Raw genomic sequence first — 18,589 nt, forward strand, 5'->3', positions numbered from 1 at the left:
TATTTTCAAAACAAACATTCCGTAAAACACAAAAAATATATGTACATAACAATCAAAATATAATAATGTTTTGCAGTTCAACTTGTGAATTTTAACAATAAGTATGACTATATAATATATGTCACCATATCGATCTTGAAGTTGAAGAGTCGTAAAATTCTGAGGATGGTCCGGAAAAAGGATTTGTACTTTGTGATTACGTATCGCTACAACACCATGTGGTATTTTCATACCACTATATTGATGACGCATCGCTACGACACACTGGTGTTTTTCATACCACTATACGTTAAAGTTAAAAACATGACATAGAATCGACTTTGCGACTTCGTTCACTTTGATATTTTTAACGATACAATAACTATCATTTGTACTACTAAAACCATCTTCACATAAGTAATTTTTCGCAAGATATGTGTTGTTGCAAAAGCTAGCTTATACATAAAAGGCTTTTATAATTTAAGTCATCTTAGATATACATATGCACCCAAACTCATTGTGGGGAAATTTACTACTGTTTCCTCGGATATTGAAATACTTTAGCATCATTCAAACACTTTAATAATATAATGCATAAATACTAGGCTATACATATTTACATCGTATACAAATACTACATACAGTTATCTACACATACTTTTATATACAAAGTTAACAGTTATATAAACATACTTTTATATACAAAGTTAATCATATGAGTAGTGATCAGATGACAGCTGTGCACTGGACTACGTACGTACTACTTGGAAGATAAAACAAACAAAAATTTTGTTGTTGTTAGTCGCCGGGATAGATTAACATTTTTCCAGAGATTAAAGAGCTGAATTTTGTTTTGAAGGTATGTCAACCGCGTTATTATATTATTGTTTTCACGAAGGAATAATTATATAAAGAAAATTATTGAGTAATTTTTGCCGTCAGCAGTCAGAAAATCACGAACATGGTAACGTTCAAACCTAGTGCCATCCATGCCATATGTCTATAAATAGAACAGAAGCAGAGGGCAGTCATTGGATAACAGATCTCCATGGCTACCAACCAACCAATCAGGTGTTAGTTATACTACTCTGTAATTTTTTAGAATGAACGTTTACACACACGAAGCTAACGATGATGTATGTGTTTTGCATACAGTACGTAGTTTTAGTTTTTATTATTAGTGTAAGTATTTTACTGATTTCATGAAGAATAGAATGATTCCTTCTCATTACTTTGAATGCAAAATGGCTTGAAGATTCTTCCGCAAAAAGAAGAGAAAAAAAAAATTTCCTTAGAAGATGATACCTATTTACTAACGCGGTTGACATACCTTCAAAACAAAATTCAGCTCTTTAATCTCTGGAAAAATGTTAATCTATCCCGGCGACTAACAACAACAAAATTTTTGTTTGTTTTATCTTCCAAGTAGTACGTACGTAGTCCAGTGCACAGCTGTCGTCTGATCACTACTCATATGATTAACTTTGTATATAAAAGTATGTGTATATAACTGTTAACTTTGTATATAAAAGTATGTGTATATAACTGTATGTAGTATTTGTATATGATGTAAATATGTATAGCCTAGTATTTATGCATTATATTATTAAAGTGTTTGAATGATGCTAAAGTATTTCAATATCCGAGGAAACAGTAGTAAATTTCCCCACAATGAGTTTGGGTACATATGTATATCTAAGATGACTTAATTATAAAAGCCTTTTATGTATAAGCTAGCTTTTGCAACAACACATATCTTACGAAAAATTACTTATGTGAAGATGGTTTTAGTAGTACAAATGATAGTTATTGTATCGTTAAAAATATCAAAGTGAACGAAGTCGCAAAGTCGATTCTATGTCATGTTTTTCCTAAACGCGTTGACTTAAAGGAGAACGTTATTTTGGTTGTTTTATCACTGCCACAAACCCATAACAATGCAGTGTATGTATGATAATTCTAAACTATTCACTACCAAAATAACGATATTTTGTATTGAAAATTAATGTTACATATATTCCAAACATTATTACTACGTAGCATGAATAGTACTATAAATATTTCGAAAGATAATCTTGCTGTGAACGCTACCATAATTTGATTTTCATATACGTACTTACATTTTGTCAGCTGGCTGGCCTCGCATAGATAAAATTGATTTCACTGATATGGAATTACTCCACGAATAGCCTTTTTATTATGAAGATATGACGACTTAAAGGAGAACGTTATTTTGGTTGTTTTATCACTCCCACAAACCCATAACAATGCAGTGTATGTATGATAATTCTAAACGATTATTCACTACCAAAATAACGATGATATTTTGTATTGAAAATTAATGTTACGTATATTCCAAACATTATTACTACGTAGCATGAATAGTACTATAAAAATTTCGAAAGATAATCTTGCTGTGAACGCTACCATAATTTGATTTTCACATACGTAAGTACATTTTGTCAGCTGGCTGGCCTCGCATAGATCAAATTGATTTCACTGATATGGAATTACTCCACGAATAGCCTTTTTATTATGAAGATATGACGATAATATAAGGTAAACAAAAAATGCTTTTATGTATTTCGTTTACGCTTCGTCGCCAATAACAAACAGCAATACTTACGATAATCTATGACAAATAGCGTTTGCATGACTTCATTGTTCAGAGAAGTTATATACGAATACTGCCAAAATAATAATGAAGTTCGAATTAATTTTAGCCTTAATGTTATTACTACTGTAATTACACTACCACTACTGGGTCTTCGCAACGGACTGGTGCGGAGTTCCTCCTCTCTCTTACCAGGAGAGATGGTGGACGGTGCGGGGGGAAAGACGGCGCACTGACGACAGTGACCATTTAGTACACCAGGCAGTCTCGAAGGCGTCTGGGCAGCCTCGAGCTACTGCGGCCAAGACCAAGAGTTTGGTTAGCGCTTCCTCTGCGGCCAAGAGGATCGCATCATTGAAGCCCAGAGGAAAGACTGCCTTCAACTTCTTCAAGGAGCGACCGTCACCAGTCCTCCTCCCAGCCCTCCTTCTCACGAGGGGGAGCTGGGAAGAAGTTGAAGAGAGGTGGGAAACGCTAGGGACAGCGTTCCCCCTAACCTGCTGCCGGAAGTGGGGGGTTGCCTGGCGAGCCATTGGGCAACATGGCAGCGCTACGGTGCGGAGACCTGGATAGTAAACGTCCTTCGGGAGGGATATCTACTACCCTTCGAGTCTCGGCCACCCCTCACCTCCAACCCGGTCCATCTGCAAACCTACGTTCCTGGCTCAACCAAGGACGTGATGCTTCGGCAGGAAGTAGAAGCCATGCTGAGCAAACATGTTGTGGAGATCGTACAGGATCAGTCGCCAGGCTTCTACAGCCGCCTCTTCCTAGTGGAGAAGTCCTCGAGGGGCTGGCACCCGGTGATAGATCTCTCTCCCTTGAACCTATTCGTTCACCAGACTCGGTTCATGATGGAAACAGCATGTTCAGTGCTTGATTCCATCAGGGAGGACGACTTCATGCTTTCTGTGGATCTGAAGGACGTGTATTTCCAGATATCCATCCATCAATCCTCCAGGAAGTGCCTCCGCTTCATCCTCGACGGGACGGTGTACCAATTCAGGGCACTTTGTTTTGGTCTCTCAACCGCCCCACAGGTGTTCACGCGAGTGTTCACGCTGGTGTCGGCTTGGGCCCACTCGGTAGGGATACGTCTCTTGAGGTATCTCGACGATTGGTTAGTTGCTGCAGGACAGAGATCGACTCCTCGAATTCTGCCGCGATCTGGGAATCGTAGTGAATTACGAGAAGTCAGAGCTCGAACCCAAGCAGAGGATGAAGTACCTGGGCTTGCTGATCGACACAGCAGCAGGGCAAGTCTTCCCCGCAGATTTGCGGATCATCAGGTTCAGGGAGGCAGTAAGACAGTTCCTGTCTCTACAGGAGCAACCAGCTCAGCAGTGGCAAGTTGTGATCGGCCACCTGTCGTCACTCGAGAAGCTAGTCCCTCACTGGCGTCTTCACCTGCGGTTTCTTCAGTGGAGACTAAAGGAGTGTTGGTCACAGACAAGGGACCCTCCCTTCTTCCCCGTGTACCTCACGGAGGAGGTGAGGCAGGACCTAGCCTGGTGGCTGGACGACGGGAACCTTGTAAGAGGAGTGCCTCTTTGCACTCCCCACCCCCGGAGATGCTCCTCTTCTCGGACGCATCGACCGAGGGATGGGACGCACACCTGGAGGAGTTACTGACTGCAGGTGTGTGGGACCATAGCGACAAGCACCTTCACATCAACGTCCTGGAGCTCAAGGCAACGTTCCTCGCTCTCCAAGAGTTCTGGGACCGTCTGGTGGGACACTCAGTGGTGTGGTGTTGATGTGCGACAACACCACAGTAGTGGCGTACGTCAACAAGCAGGGGGTCTAGTGCCCCTCCCGCTGCACCAGTTGACGTTGCAGGTGCACGAGTGGGCCGCAGCACACTCAGTAGAGCTGTCGGCCCGCTACATTCCAGGCAAGAGGAATGTGGTAGTCGATAAGCTCAGCCGTCGGGATCAGGTGATAGGAACCGAATGGTCCCTTCATCCAGTCGTGGCGGAAAGGCTCTTCAACCTGTGGGGGCGCTCAGTCGTGGATCTGTTCGCCACCCGGCACAACAGAAAACTCTAGGTTTTCTACTCGATTGTGCCGGACCCATGGGCAGCCACAGAGGACGCTCTTCAGCATCCGTGGGACAACCTCTTTGTCTACGCCTTTCCCCCGTTCTGTCTGATTCGCAAAGTGATCAGCAGGGCGCTGATCACTGCAAACCTTCGGATGATCCTGGTGGCGCCCAAACGACATCAGGCTGTTTGGTATCCAGACCTGCTGGCTCTGCTTGCCGAAGCGCCGAGAGAAATTTCCCCCTGGCACAACCTCCTGTGCCAGCCACACGTAGAACGGTACCACCTGTCCGTCGGGTCCCTGTGTCTTCACAAAAACTGGCTGCTATCCACCATCTCATGCGAGCGAGAGGCTTTTCTCGCAGCGCAGCAACAGAGATGGCCGGATACCTCAGACAGTCCTTTGCAGCTGTGTACCAGGGGAAGTGGTCCATCCACTACCTTCAGCAGGTAGTGGATTTCCTCGTCTTCCTTCGCCGAGAGAAGCTCCTCTCCGTCTCTGCAGTTAAGGGCTACTGAGCCGCCCTGGCCTTAGTCCTTAAACTGCGAGGTGTGGATATCTCCTCTTCTTTCGAGATCTCCCTCCTGATGAAGAGCTTTGAGAGGTCTTGCCCACCCAGGGAACTCAGGACCCCGGGGTGGGATGTTACTCTCATCCTTAGGAGTCTGACTTGCAGACCCTTCGAGCGACTCCGAGAGTCGTCAGACAGGGATCTGACCCTCAAGACCCTCTTCTTGCTGGCCCTGGCATCGGCGAAGAGAGTAGGGGAACTTCATGGTCTTTCCTTCAATGTCAAGCATTCCAGGGGATGGGGATCCGTGACGCTCGATTTCATCCCGAACTTCGTAGCGAAAACTCAGAATCCTTCGGTCCCTGACGACCAGTTCGAGTCCTTCACGATCCCCTCCCTGAAGAATTTCACCAATAATGATGCGGATGAGATGCTGCTTTGCCCTGTGAGGGCGCTACGGCGCTATCTGAAGAGAACTCGGCACCTCAGGCCTGAGTGTCAACGCCTCTTCGTTAGCACCGGGGTTACCAAGAAAGAAGTTTCCAAGAACACTCCTTCTTTTTGGCTGCGTGAGATGATCAGGAGGGCGTACGAGACAACTGGCAGTGACGACACCCGTAGCCTTCGTCCAAGAGCCCATGAAGTCAGAGGTATTGGTCCAACCCGTATTAAGTATCGGAACAAATAACAATTTGTCGAAAATTGTATTTTTCCTAACTATACAAACCTGAGGTCCTTTACATATAGTCCCACCTCATGCCACCCCTCACTCTGCGTTTCCTGGGCCTAAAGCAAAGTGACTCCTCGCCTTGCAGTCGAGCTTACCGCTAACTGCCGGACAAGTAGTTAACTACCGGTCCCCCTTGTTCGAAGCTTACGACCGGTTCAGCTGCCGCTAAGTACCTTCCTATTGTTAAAGGACCTCAGGTTTGTATAGGTAGGAAAAATAAAATTTTCAACAAAGTGTTATATTTTACTGTTGGTTTCACTCCGATATAAGATAAATAACGTAAAGTTCATATTACGATGAAATAAAGGAGAATCGCAAACGGAATCACAATTTTTTTACGCAATAAACCTGCTGCCAATGTAATCTGTTAACGAAAAAAAAAATAGTTCACATTCACAACGAGATAATATTCAATTCATATTTCCACCTAAAAACCTTGTCTCATATAAGTCAAGTATCTAGATATTCATTTATGCTAACTAGAAGCATGAAAATTCGCTCAGAATTGCATTAAATATGGTGAAACAAACTCGTATTCACCATCAACTGATTTCAAACCAAAACATTGGCTGCTCCGCAGAATACTGGCTTAGATTTACCATAGTATTTTATAATACAATAATATGAGAATAGTACATACATTATTATTGTATTGAATACAGTGAAGTAATGTAGTATAACTTTTTAAAAGATTTATGGAAAAGATGCATAATTGATAAAATAACACCATGCATTTTTTGGAACAGTGGCGAACAGGAACGATCATGAAAAAACATCCTCTGACAACATGGAGAGTATAGTTACAAAAGCGGCCTTAATTTGTATGACATTTATGTACAAAAATAAAAATACCCTATAAGTCATATATTTTCATACACATTTTAAACTTACAAGCATGAACATTTATAAAATCGACCCATTGATCGCTAAATTTGCACTTTGTTTAAACTATATTTTCTTTCGGAAGAGCGGCAGGCAGCGGCTTACAAGAATGAACATTAAAAAACATCGTTTGTTCCGATACGTAATACAAACCATCGGTCCTTTAACAATAGGAAGTAGCTAGCGGCAGCTGGAACGGTCGTAAGCTTCGAACAAGGGGAGAACGGTAGTTAACTGCTTGTCCGACAGTCGCGCGGGAGGTAAACAAATCACTTTTGCTTTCGGCCGCGGGTGTGAAGGATGTGTTCGTCATCGCTCTCTGCCCGCTTCATCGTCGTATGCTTTGTTTATATTGTGTTTTCTACTAATGGTTTGTTTGACTTGAAAATGAAACTGTAAGTACACTGTTTTCATTTTCATTACTTAATTATGAACCAACATGGAGCTATCGCCGTAGATGCGGCGATTTCCTCTCTTTTCATGAATTGAACCCTTGAATTATGTCTCGGTGCCGAGGGCGGGCGCGCTCGCGCCGAGTCATGTATTTTGGGCGAAAGTGTGTAATTGAAAAATGTAAGTACTCTTTTCATTATATTTTTGCCCTGTGCGTTCGTTACCGAGAGTGTGATTGCGCTCGGCACGAGCCTTTTATTTTGTATAATAGAATGCAATGAAAGTGGATTCGCAATTGCAATATTCTTTTCATTTTCATTTATTTATTTGCATGAATTTAATTTGGATCAATTTTCGTTCTTACCCGGGAATTGATCCTTACGATTATTATATGTGAAAGTGAAATCGCAAGTGCAGTATTCTGTTTCATTTTCATATATATTTTATGATAGCATCATATTATTTGGATCAAGTTTCCGTTCTTACCCGGGAATTGATCTTTTCCCCTTTAAGTTCTATGAAGTGAATCGCAAGGGCAGTATTCTGTTTCATTTTCATATTACTTTTCACTGCTGTGCGGGGGTAGGGGAAGCGAAGGTCTGCCAGGAAGTCGTCGGAAAGCTCTCCCGCGACTCCCTTGGTATCCGATTCTTCGTCTTCCTTCCTGCCCCCCGCTCAGCTTCTTTGTTGTATTTTGTATTTGGGGTCTTCCTTGCGTTCGGGGTGGGGCATGTCTTCCCCCCGTGCGTGAGGGAACCCCTCTTACTAATCTATCTATGTTACCGCAGGGTGCTACATCCGTGGGAGACGACCTTGGACAGGTATGGACCACCGCGGCGGCAGGGCGTGCCTAGCATCCACGGGCTGCTGCAGCGTCTAGCGAGGTCTGGGGCGGTCTCCACTACTACCACGGCCGCTTATGCTGCTCCCCTCCCTCCTGGTCTACACTCCCCATGCTGTGTCGGTGACGCCGTCTGCCGCTACTAGGGCCGCCGCCGTACCGAGGGGGTGTTGCCGCCACCGCCTGTTTTCTTCGTGTTGCCTGCCCCAGACTTCCGGTGTTCCAGCAGCTCGCCCCTGGACCGGCCGCCAGTACCCAGGTTCCGCTGGCTGCCGATGATTCTACGAGGCGATCGCTGGGCCTGCCGTACCTGCCGCTGATGTGATTCCCGCTGTTTGGCTTGGCTGTCCTTCTTTTGGGTCTACCCGCTGCCGCTGTTCCTGCCGCTCCTGAGCTGGTTGCTGTTCCTGTCGCTCCTGGTTCCTGAGCCTGTCCATGCTGGTCCTGCCCACGGTGTGTCTTCCCCAGTCCCAGGTCCTTCCGGACAGGTGCAGTCAGGCCGTGTTGCTTCGGCAATAGCCCCGGCTCCGGCCTGGATGGAGGACCTGACGACTGTCCTGCGTGAGCTGACGAGGAAGAGGAGAAGAGGAAGCTGTCATCTTCGTCTTCATCGTCTGCTGCTGCCTCTTCCCCTTCGACTTCTAAGGCCCATAAGCCGAAGAAGAAGAAGGCTGCCTTCCCCCCTAAGAAGTCTCCTTCGGGAACTTCTAAGGGCCCGTCCCACACCCCGGTGGGACGGGGGGTGGGGGGTCCTTCTGCTGGTCCTCCTGCTCCTTCGGGAGCGGGGCCGTCTCCCCTTCCGTAGGAAGAGATAGACGGGGACCAGAGGAGTATCGGTTAGCTCTGGTACTTCCTCGCCTGGTGCTAGCGGCGATGCCGCTACGCCAGGTTCCGGCTTGGTCTCTCGTTCGCGAGAGATCCTGAGTGTACGTTCTCCCTCGGGAGACCGTGCAGCCAAGTTTCGGCGCCAGAGTTCGCTCGGCGCCAAGACGCGGCACGGAGCAGAAGGCTGGTTGAGAGACGCTCAGGTGACTCTTGCCAGGCCAGCGGCCGCTCTTGCAGCGACCAGCTGGTAACCTGGGTTTTCCCCCCTAAGAAGGCTCCTTCGGGACCTTCTAAGGGCCCGTCTCGCTCCGGCGATTCGGGGAGCTCTTCTGCTGGTCCTCCTGCTCCCTCGGGAACAGGGCCCGTCTTTTCTTCTACCAAGGAGAAGAAGACGGGGACCAGAGGAGTACCAGCTTCGGCTGGCACTTCCTCGCCTGGTTCTAGCGGTTCTGCCGCTAAACCAGGATCCGCCTCGGCTTCTCGTTAGCGAGAAGTACCAAGTGGACGGTCTCCCGCGGGAGACCGTCCAGCCAAAGTCTTGACACCCGAGCTCGCTCGCCGCCAAGACCGAAGCGCGGAGCAGAAGACTGGCGAGTGTCGTGCAGACGACTCTCGCCAGGCCAGTGGACGCTCTCGCAGCGACCAGCTGACTGCTCGGGTTGACGTGACGGTTGCTGACCAGCCACGGGTTGAGGCGAGGAAGGGATCCCCGCGGCCGTCGGTACCAGCCACGGCTGGTACCAGCGGCTCGACGCGCCAAGAGGACGCTCGCCGGTCTCACCGCGACAGCGAGCCTAGCAGGTCACCTGACGCCGCTCCCATCGGGACCGGGCGGAGACGGTAACCAGCAACAGCTCGCCTGACGCTAGAGATCAGCGTCGACGTTCTCAGCCGAGCCTCTCGCCCCAGGCGAGCGGCAAGGCTAGGCCTGCTGCTCGATCACCACCGCGGGTTGACGATCAGCAGCAGCCCTCCAAGCACGCTGGTCCTGCCAGCGAGCTAGGGGGGAGCGTCAGTTCAACCTCCTCGGGCTACACCGGGAGGAGCGAGGTACCTATGAGTGATCGCGAGAGGTGCGCCGCTCGCGATCCCGCTATGACGCCGTATGGACCAGGCACGGTTCTAGGACCGACCAGGACATACGCGCAAGTAGCTGGAGGCGACCGTCAGGGGTCTGCCGCTGTTCCTCCTTCTGAAGGAGGAGTATCTCGGGATCTGTTCTTGTTGGAAGGACTGGACGGTCCTACTCCGCAAGACGCGGTTACTCCCGAGATACAGAGGAATTTGCAGAAGTCATTAAGCTGATTCGTCAGCATAATGACCTTGCGGAAGGATTGCCGCTCCCACCAGCAGAGCCCACGTCTCTGCTCGAGTCGTTTTGGGGCCCGAGAGGGAACCCAAACCGACGGTGGGTCTGCCGCGATCGGAGCTTGCCGATTCTGTCTCGAACCAGAGTCTCTCGTCTCCGGACAAGAAGGCTCTCTCAGTTCTGGCCGGTCGATCAAGCTACTTCCACCTCCTCTACTGCGACAGCGGCGTTTCTACGTGTCTTCGGACACCGTATTTAAATACTCCTTCGGTCCTCCTGAGAGGTTTCGACCTCGACGAGGACTGGAATGAGTCGGAGGACGGTATCGGCTCTCTCCTGTCAGGTGTCGATCAGCCCCACCCAGACGACGTTCACAGTGGCGGCAGACCCTTACCTACAGTGAGAGTTCGTAACCCTCCGTGGGAAAACGTTTTCTCCTGACGATACGTTTTCCCAGACTCTGAGAGGCCATCGCCGCAAGGCGATGGCTGCTCCTACTCTTCTCCAACTGCTAGTTCCACTGGGAAGGCGAGCGAGTATCCAATTCCTCCCCCATGCCCTCTCTCCTTACGGCTACGAGGGAAAGGGGAGGGATCCTACAGAGATTTCTCTGTAGGATCCCACGTTCGGGACTGCGCTACCCGGGGGACCTTCGGGTCCTACCTGACGTAAGCCCCGGTCGTTGAGGAGGAATCCTGCCCCATTCTCGATTTCTACGGGAATCGAGAGGACCACCAGCCGATATCGTTTGACGAATTCGGGGGGGGTTTCGCAGACTGCTTAGAATTCTCCGGAATTTCTAGCGCATTCAGAGTGTTCGAGTTTTTTACGATCTCCAAACACTTACGCAAGACCACGGTCCAAAGTGAGCGAGACGAGAATCCCCGATATGTTACACGATAATCGGGAACCTCGCCTATGCTCGAATTCCTGGAATTTCTAGCATTGGGAAGAAGACTGCTGCTGAAAGAAACTATCTCACAGTAGGCGACCAACCTGGAATAGAGAAGATCGGACGGGAATATCCAGTTTGGCTTGAACTATCCTCTTAGTATTCTGTTCACCATTGAAGCTTTCCTTCGAGGAAGACTTCTCCTTCACTCTCTTTGATAGAGATCGAAGGTGGTCGATCTCCAATCCTTATTTTGTTTTCTTGAAGGAGAGAATTTACGATGGAGATCGTTGTTCAGAATCCTACAAATATACTACGTATATTAACCTCGCGACATGATTCTACTAAGCAGTTGAATTGTCCGAGGGGTAGGCGCATATCCTAGTTAATCTACGGATTGCGACTTATAAGAGAAGTATTCTAATTGAACTGCAACTCGGGGTTGCCTGCAACCTCCCAGGAGTTTTCAGTTTCAATTTTATATACTTATGGTTTTGTCACGACAACACCATTTCAACTTTTATATTTACCGAAATTCGTTTCGCCTAAATATAATTGCTCGAGCATATCTTTTATGCTCGGTAGTTCTAGCCGAACGCATTCCTTCGTGGAATAATGGATTACCTGGCAACTCAGGATGACGAGTCAGCGAGAGCTCAGGCTCAACTACTGCGTATTGAACTGCCAGATAGCAGCTCAGTATCAGCTGGGCCTCCGAGATTCACGGTCATGTATGTCTCTCTCTCCCCTGCTTTGATTGACTACCGAACCGTATCTCTGCCCAACAATCATGGACTTAGGTCTCTGATTAACGGGGATTCTCGCAATAATGAAGGACCATCTACTGCTGTGACGCTAGATTCCATCGCCTTCGACATTGCGAGAATTTTCAACAGAGATATCTCTTGGACTCTTTCATCTTTCTGTTTACCGCACGGTAACAGAAGTCTGTACAAGTCTCCCGCTGCATCGCACTGCGATAATGCGAATGATTTTGCAGACATCTGAGTTTGTCTTCAAAATATCTCGTATTCGTAGGTGTACAATTGTTCATTGTTCAACCCGAATTACAAGATGTGTCAGAAGACATCGCCTACTCTCCGACCTGACAGCTCTACTTCCAAATGTTCAGCTCATGAGAAGCAGTTCTTCAGGCGGCTTTCCCCTGTGTTTTCATTACTGAAGAACGCCCCGCTTTCATTGCAACTACGACTTCTCACCGGACAGCAGTGAAATAGCGGTTAGCGTTTTCAGTCATTTGTAAGCACAGGTTATGAATCTTGAGAATCCTTCTCTCGATTCATCTGTGAAGACGTAGGTTGCATTCAATATCTACCTTCGTCTTCAACGGTACATAGTGTTGTTTCTCCTTAGCTGAGATTCAACAACCATGAGATGTTTTACCTTCAGGGACCTCGGTCTCTAGAAGGCAATTGACTTTCGCCTGTTGGGCACATGCCTTAAGAGAATCATCACCTCGCTGTCCGGCATTGGTGACAAACAAATACATTATTTGTTTGCTCTCTCGGCATAACCCTTTAAAGGCGAAGGTCACGTGACTTACTCGGATGCTTTGACAACTTGCCTCCTACCGAACGCAGTCAGTCGGCAGCTGTCAGAGCGCCCGAGTCAGTTACGAACTACGCTGTTGACTTAGTTCGGTTGTTACAGAGCAATCATTACTTCGTTTTAATAGCTTGTCACAGTACCCATACCATTGACACCCACCATGGAGTGTCGGTGTCCTATCCACTACCGAGAACTTCGCTGCATGGGGATAGGAGGATGCGAGAGACTTCGTGGCAAACGGACAGACCAGTATGGGTACTGGACATCACCGAAGTAGAGAAGAGGGATAGGCATGCGACTATTTCCTTCTTTTCCTCTGAGGAACTGCATGACTTCTCCTGCGAAGTCAAGCATCCAGGGGATGGGATCTGTGACGCTCGATTTCGTACCGAACTTCGTAGCGAAGACTCAGAACCCTTCGGTCCCTGACGATTGGTTCGAGTCGTTCACAATCCCCTCCCTAATGGACTTCACCGCCTTCGATGCGAAGGAGATGCTGCCTTGTCCGCAAGAACTTCTCCGTGGCGCAGGTACTGAAGGCAGGGGTCTGGTCCAACCAGACCACATGCCCTTCCTTCCTTCTACCTTCGGGATATTGCCCACAGGTCCTTGGATCTTTTTCCTTGGGACCCGTGGTGGCTGCTCAACACGTTGTGTAGCGAACCCAGACCCTCGCAGGCTGAACAGCATCGAGTCCTGGTGTGACCGTAAGAATGGATGAGTGAATGAGAGTGTGACTGGCTCCTCTTCCCATCTTTTTCTTCCCCTCTACCTGTGGTTAGAGGGACACGGTCGTCACCCTGCTGGATAAGGACAAGATGCAGGTGAGCTACTCAACAGAGCCCCATCCTATCCCTTTCACTAGGGATAGGAGCGTATATCCACCACTTCCTCCAACAAGGGGGAGGAAGTGGATGCCAGCTTGAGACAACCCATACTTTGTTGCCTCTTGCAAACAGGAACAAGTTCTTGCTTGCTGGTACGAAGAGATACGCTTGCCTCTCTCTTAGTACTCGGCCCAGAGGTCTGACCATTGATCCTGCGGTGCACACCCCGATCAATCGGACAGAGGCTTGGATCCCTCCCTCGCTCTTACGACCAGGGAGGCATTCCAGGGATGGACGAACACCAGTCTGTTCATCAAAAGACTCAGATTCCTCCCACCAAGAAGTGAGTCTTCCTATTGTTAAAGGACCGATGGTTTGTATTACGTATCGGAACAAATGACAATTTGTCGAAAATTGCATTTTTCCTAACTATACAAACCTGAGGTCCTTTACATATAGTCCCTCCTCATGCCACCCCTCACTCTGCGTATTTTGCATGGGCCAAAAGCAAAAGTGATTTGTTTACCTCCGCGCGACTGTCGGACAAGCAGTTAACTACCGTTCTCCCCTTGTTCGAAGCTTACGACCGTTCCAGCTGCCGCTAGCTACTTCCTATTGTTAAAGGACCTCAGGTTTGTATAGTTAGGAAAAATGCAATTTTCGACAAATTGTCATATTGATAATGTGAAGGACTGTTTCAAAAGCTGCCTTTGTATCATATTTCTGCACAGAAATAAAATTACCCTATACATAATACATATTCATACACATTTTAAACATATAAGCATGAACATTTATAAAATCGACACATCAGTCGCTAAATTTGCACTATTTTTAACTATATTTTTGGAAGAGCGGCAGGCGGCGGCTCACAAGAAAGAACATGAAAAAACATCGTATTTGATAACATGAAGGGCAGTTTCAAAAGCTGCCTTTGTATCATATTTACCCTATACGTAATACATTTTCATACACATTTTAAACGTAAAAGCATGAACATTTATAAATCGACACATCCAAAGCTGAATTTACACTTATGTAACTCGATATTTTCGGCATAGAACAGCGTCAGACCCATATATTTTACCCTAATACCTATGTAATAACTCTCCATAAAATTTGTTAATGTCATTTGCATAACCTTTATGGTCTGAACGGCATTTCTATAAATGTATGAACTCATTAGACATAACGGGGCTAGCGGCGCTGTTGGCCGAAAATTGTGCCATAAAAATACCTTAAAATGCCTTATTTTTTAAATGAATGTTTTTGACGACAGCCATGAATCCGATTCGCCGCTAAGCGATTGCGCCGTTAACTGCGGGCCGCCTGTATTTGATAGAGTTACAGTGGAACCTCAGTTTTCGTACATGATCTGTTTCGGAATCTCCTTTGAAATCTGAAATGTACAAAAACTGAAACAATAATTCCCATAAAGAATAATGTAAATACAATAAATGCATTCTGGACCCCCAAAAATATTTTTAAAAATTATAAATTTTTAATCAATTTGTATTTTTCATAGCTAACAAACCTGAGGTCTTAACAATAGGATAAATCTTTGTGCCAGCTGGAAACCAGTTAAAACAAAGATTGTAGATTGTACAGCGAGGAATCTGTGACTGGCAACTCATGCGCGGATGAGGTGGGAGTTGGTCAGCGACCATGCACCACACCTCATGATGTGTCAATCTTTAACCGCCTTGGAGAGTAGACGCTTACGCTTTTGCTCTCCTTCCAAGCCGGTTGCTTTGTTCCCGTGTTTCTAATTCTTTTTCAGTTTGTTTCTAGTGTGTGTGTCTTGTTTTGTAATGGAGTCCTCAGAGTCTTCATGGCCTCTTCAACGCATGTGCCCGGGCGTTCAGAGATTCCCGTGTTCCAGGTTTTTGGCTGCTGCGATTACAGATCCCCATATGACTTGAAATAGGTGCTGATTTAATTATTGTATCATTGCATTTTATAGGGAATAAACACAGTTTTACATACAGAAAACAATGATGAATTAATATAAATGACTGATGAAATGAATAAATAAACATTTAACATCACTCTTACCTTTATGGAAGACACATGTTAGTGTATAGAAGATGGAGAGTAGGGGAGATGGATGGGGACAAGTTATTGTTTAGAAGGGGAATCTCCCTCCAGAAGGACTTGAGATGTCAAAGGCCTATCTCGGGTTACTTCTCTTCGTTTTTTACTGGCACTATCTGAGGTTACTTCCCCTCCTCATTTTTTACTGGCACTAGTACCAGCTGAGAGTTACTAGACCCCTGTCGCACAACAAAACTGTTCAGAGACATTTGTTTCTGGGGTTTCTTTAAAATTTGTCTAAAGTTAAACACAGCATTGTCATTAAACATGTTGGAGACACAGATTACAACTTTGTTGGGATGATAATTCTCCACAAAATTTTTTACATCATTCCACTTTGCAAACATGTCCTTAATCCCTGAAGTAGGCACATTATGTATGGCCATTTGTTTTTTTAATTTTTTAAACCAGTCTCTGCTGGCCTTAAATTCACTAACAGTAGCGCTTGTTATAGGCAGTTTCTCACTGAGATTGGCTTGCTACTTCCTGCAACACTTTGCTATGAGTTTTTCTTAAATTTTATAGTGTTTCTCGCCTTTTTTACAAAAATAAGCCATGATGGCTTATTCAGCAGTTGCACTCGAATAAAAAAACACAAAAAAACGCAAAACCATTGAAGACAAAAGCAGATTAAGTCATGAAAGGTGGGGTGCTTTGTTTGGGCGCTCAATACAGGACCTGGTCTGGTGCTAGCCCCGGATGGAACATTTCTGAGTGTACAGAAACCGAGGAAACGTACAATAACCGAGACAGAATTTTGTAGAAAAAAGTCTACGAAAATGGAAACATACAAAAAGAGAGGCGTATGAAAACAGGTTTAACTGCACTAAAATATAATTTGCATGTTACATTGCAGATGTATAAAGTATATTCTGCCAAAATTTCTAGGGGGAATATATGTCCTCTACTTTTCATATGCAGTTGACTGAAATTTGGGTGTCAACATTAAACAGGTTTGCCCCAAATTTTTGAATAATTATCCTTCTGACTATGAAAAGAGAACATGTTCGCATGACTTGGAGGCTGTCAGATGAGGGGTTTCCTTGGTTCCTCCTGCTCCTGCCTTTTATTTGTGGTTGGGAAGCCTACGTTTTGGATATCTAATCATCGGGAAATAGCTGAAATCTGCTCTGGGATTTTATGGCTTTGATCTCTGTAAGAATGGTAGTGGTTGCTATTAAGGACAAGTAACAACAATTGGTAGTGCAGCTGTGTGGTTTTCTTCTTCCCCTTATGTGCCTTTTACTCCATTCCATATATTTTCTGTACCTATCCTGTATTATGTATAAGCCTGTACAACTCTACAGCAGAGACAAGGGTACTGACAGGGAAAATGGAAGAGCTTTTTAAGGGCTGGGACTGTGGAAGGCTAAGGTCCATGTCCAGAATCTGGTTTAGAACGAGGAAGTGGCAGAGAGATGGGTTTTCCAGTAGCAGGAAAAAGAGATTGAGATCTCTGTAACTGAAATGGTTTGGACTTGTTATGAGGATGGATAGGGATTAGTTATTTAGAAAAATATAATGAAAGAAGCAGGACGAAGAAGACCTGCAGGAAAGCCCAGGACCTAGCTATGATGAAAAGTAGGTGAAATTGCAAAAAACAAAAGAGTGGAAAGAACTCAACAATCCATAAAGTGAAAATTTTGGTGTAAAAACTTTACTGACGATGATGATTCAATTAAATTGTTGACACTAATACTGTAAATTGCCACCTCTATTTCTCCCATGTACCACTTCTGTGGTCCTGAATCGATCACAGTGTTAACTGAAGTAAAATGGTTGTAGTATGGGAAATGCCACTGATATGTAGCAGCTTTTGATAAGAAGTTATGTTCTGTTGCTTCCTACTAATGTGTATATGTAACAACGTTGAAATTTAGAAACAGTTGCAAAAAGGTTGTTTTTTTATACACAACAATGTACAGGACATAGTTGATATTGATACTTGATGATAGGATTAATGTTAATAGTACGTATTAACTATTAGCATAAGTTGGAGAAGTTTTTGTGTTGATTTTCATAGAGTATGACAACAATTTGTGACATCTTAAGACTCACAATGCACTTTTGTGTAAGTGATTAGAACTAACAGCCGAGGCAGATCACTGCTGTATTGTCATGGCATCATTTACAAAATTATATTAATTTTCATGGATGAAGTTTGTGATGTATAATTAAAAGAAGCCTCTGTCTAGGATGTTGAAAGTGATTAGAAGATTTTGCAATTATTACAAGTTTGGAACGCAAGTAGGTCTTGAGATTTGTCTCGTGGCCCTTTGGTTACTGGTGTTAGGTATTTTTATGAATACAGGCAGTCCCCGGGTTACGACGGGTTTCGTTCTTGAGACGCGTTGTAACCCGAAAATCATCGTAAGCCAGAACATCGTCAAAGATCCTAAGAAAACCTTAGTTTTGATGCTTTTGGTGCATTGAAAACTATGTAAACTGCATTCTTATTGCATTTTTCATAAACAAAATTTCAAATATTGATTATTTTGCATTTTTGGTGTCTTATTTCTTCTGCCAGATCAGTGTTGTAGGCACTGTAACCCTGGAACATGCTTCGTAAACCTGGAAATAATTTCTGATGACTATAATTGAAAAGTGCCTTAACCTCGGAACATTGTAAGACGAACTCCTCGTAACCTGGGAACTGCCTGTATAGTGACGCTAAGATTCATGAAGGATATTCTGTTTATGTCCGGATTTCTAAAATAAAAAGGAATGGATATGTAGAAGTTGACGTATGCAGCTCGTAGAGTAGACTGCCATTGAAGCAGTGAAGCTGTCAATACCCGTAAATGAATTTGAAAGGGTGTGCAAGAAGGGAATTTGAGCAAGAGTTAGATTGACAAGAGGTTAGGTCAGTGAATATTGATGTGAATGTTGTAAGAGTGAAGGAGCCTGATTTGTTTGAAGGTTTAAGAGTAAATGTAGTAGATGATAATTAAATGAAAGCAAAAGTTGTGTAACATTGTTCAAGTGAAAAAGTACGAAATGGAAAGTGGGTGTCATTGAAAGCCAAAGTTGGATGTAAGTGAAAGAAAAAATATTGCAGGTGTTAAGGTGAGTTTTTGTTT

At 45.2% G+C, this 18,589-nt stretch overlaps 1 protein-coding gene across 7 annotated transcripts in view; it reads left to right on the plus strand.

The window, feature by feature from the left end:
- Positions 1–18,589, plus strand: part of LOC135221123 (CREB-regulated transcription coactivator 1-like) — an 89,827-nt gene that overhangs the window by 44,779 nt on the left and 26,459 nt on the right. The gene's annotated exons all lie outside the window — the stretch shown is intronic.

This window comes from Macrobrachium nipponense, chromosome 2, assembly GCF_015104395.2.
Source record: "Macrobrachium nipponense isolate FS-2020 chromosome 2, ASM1510439v2, whole genome shotgun sequence".
NCBI lineage: Eukaryota > Metazoa > Arthropoda > Malacostraca > Decapoda > Palaemonidae > Macrobrachium > Macrobrachium nipponense.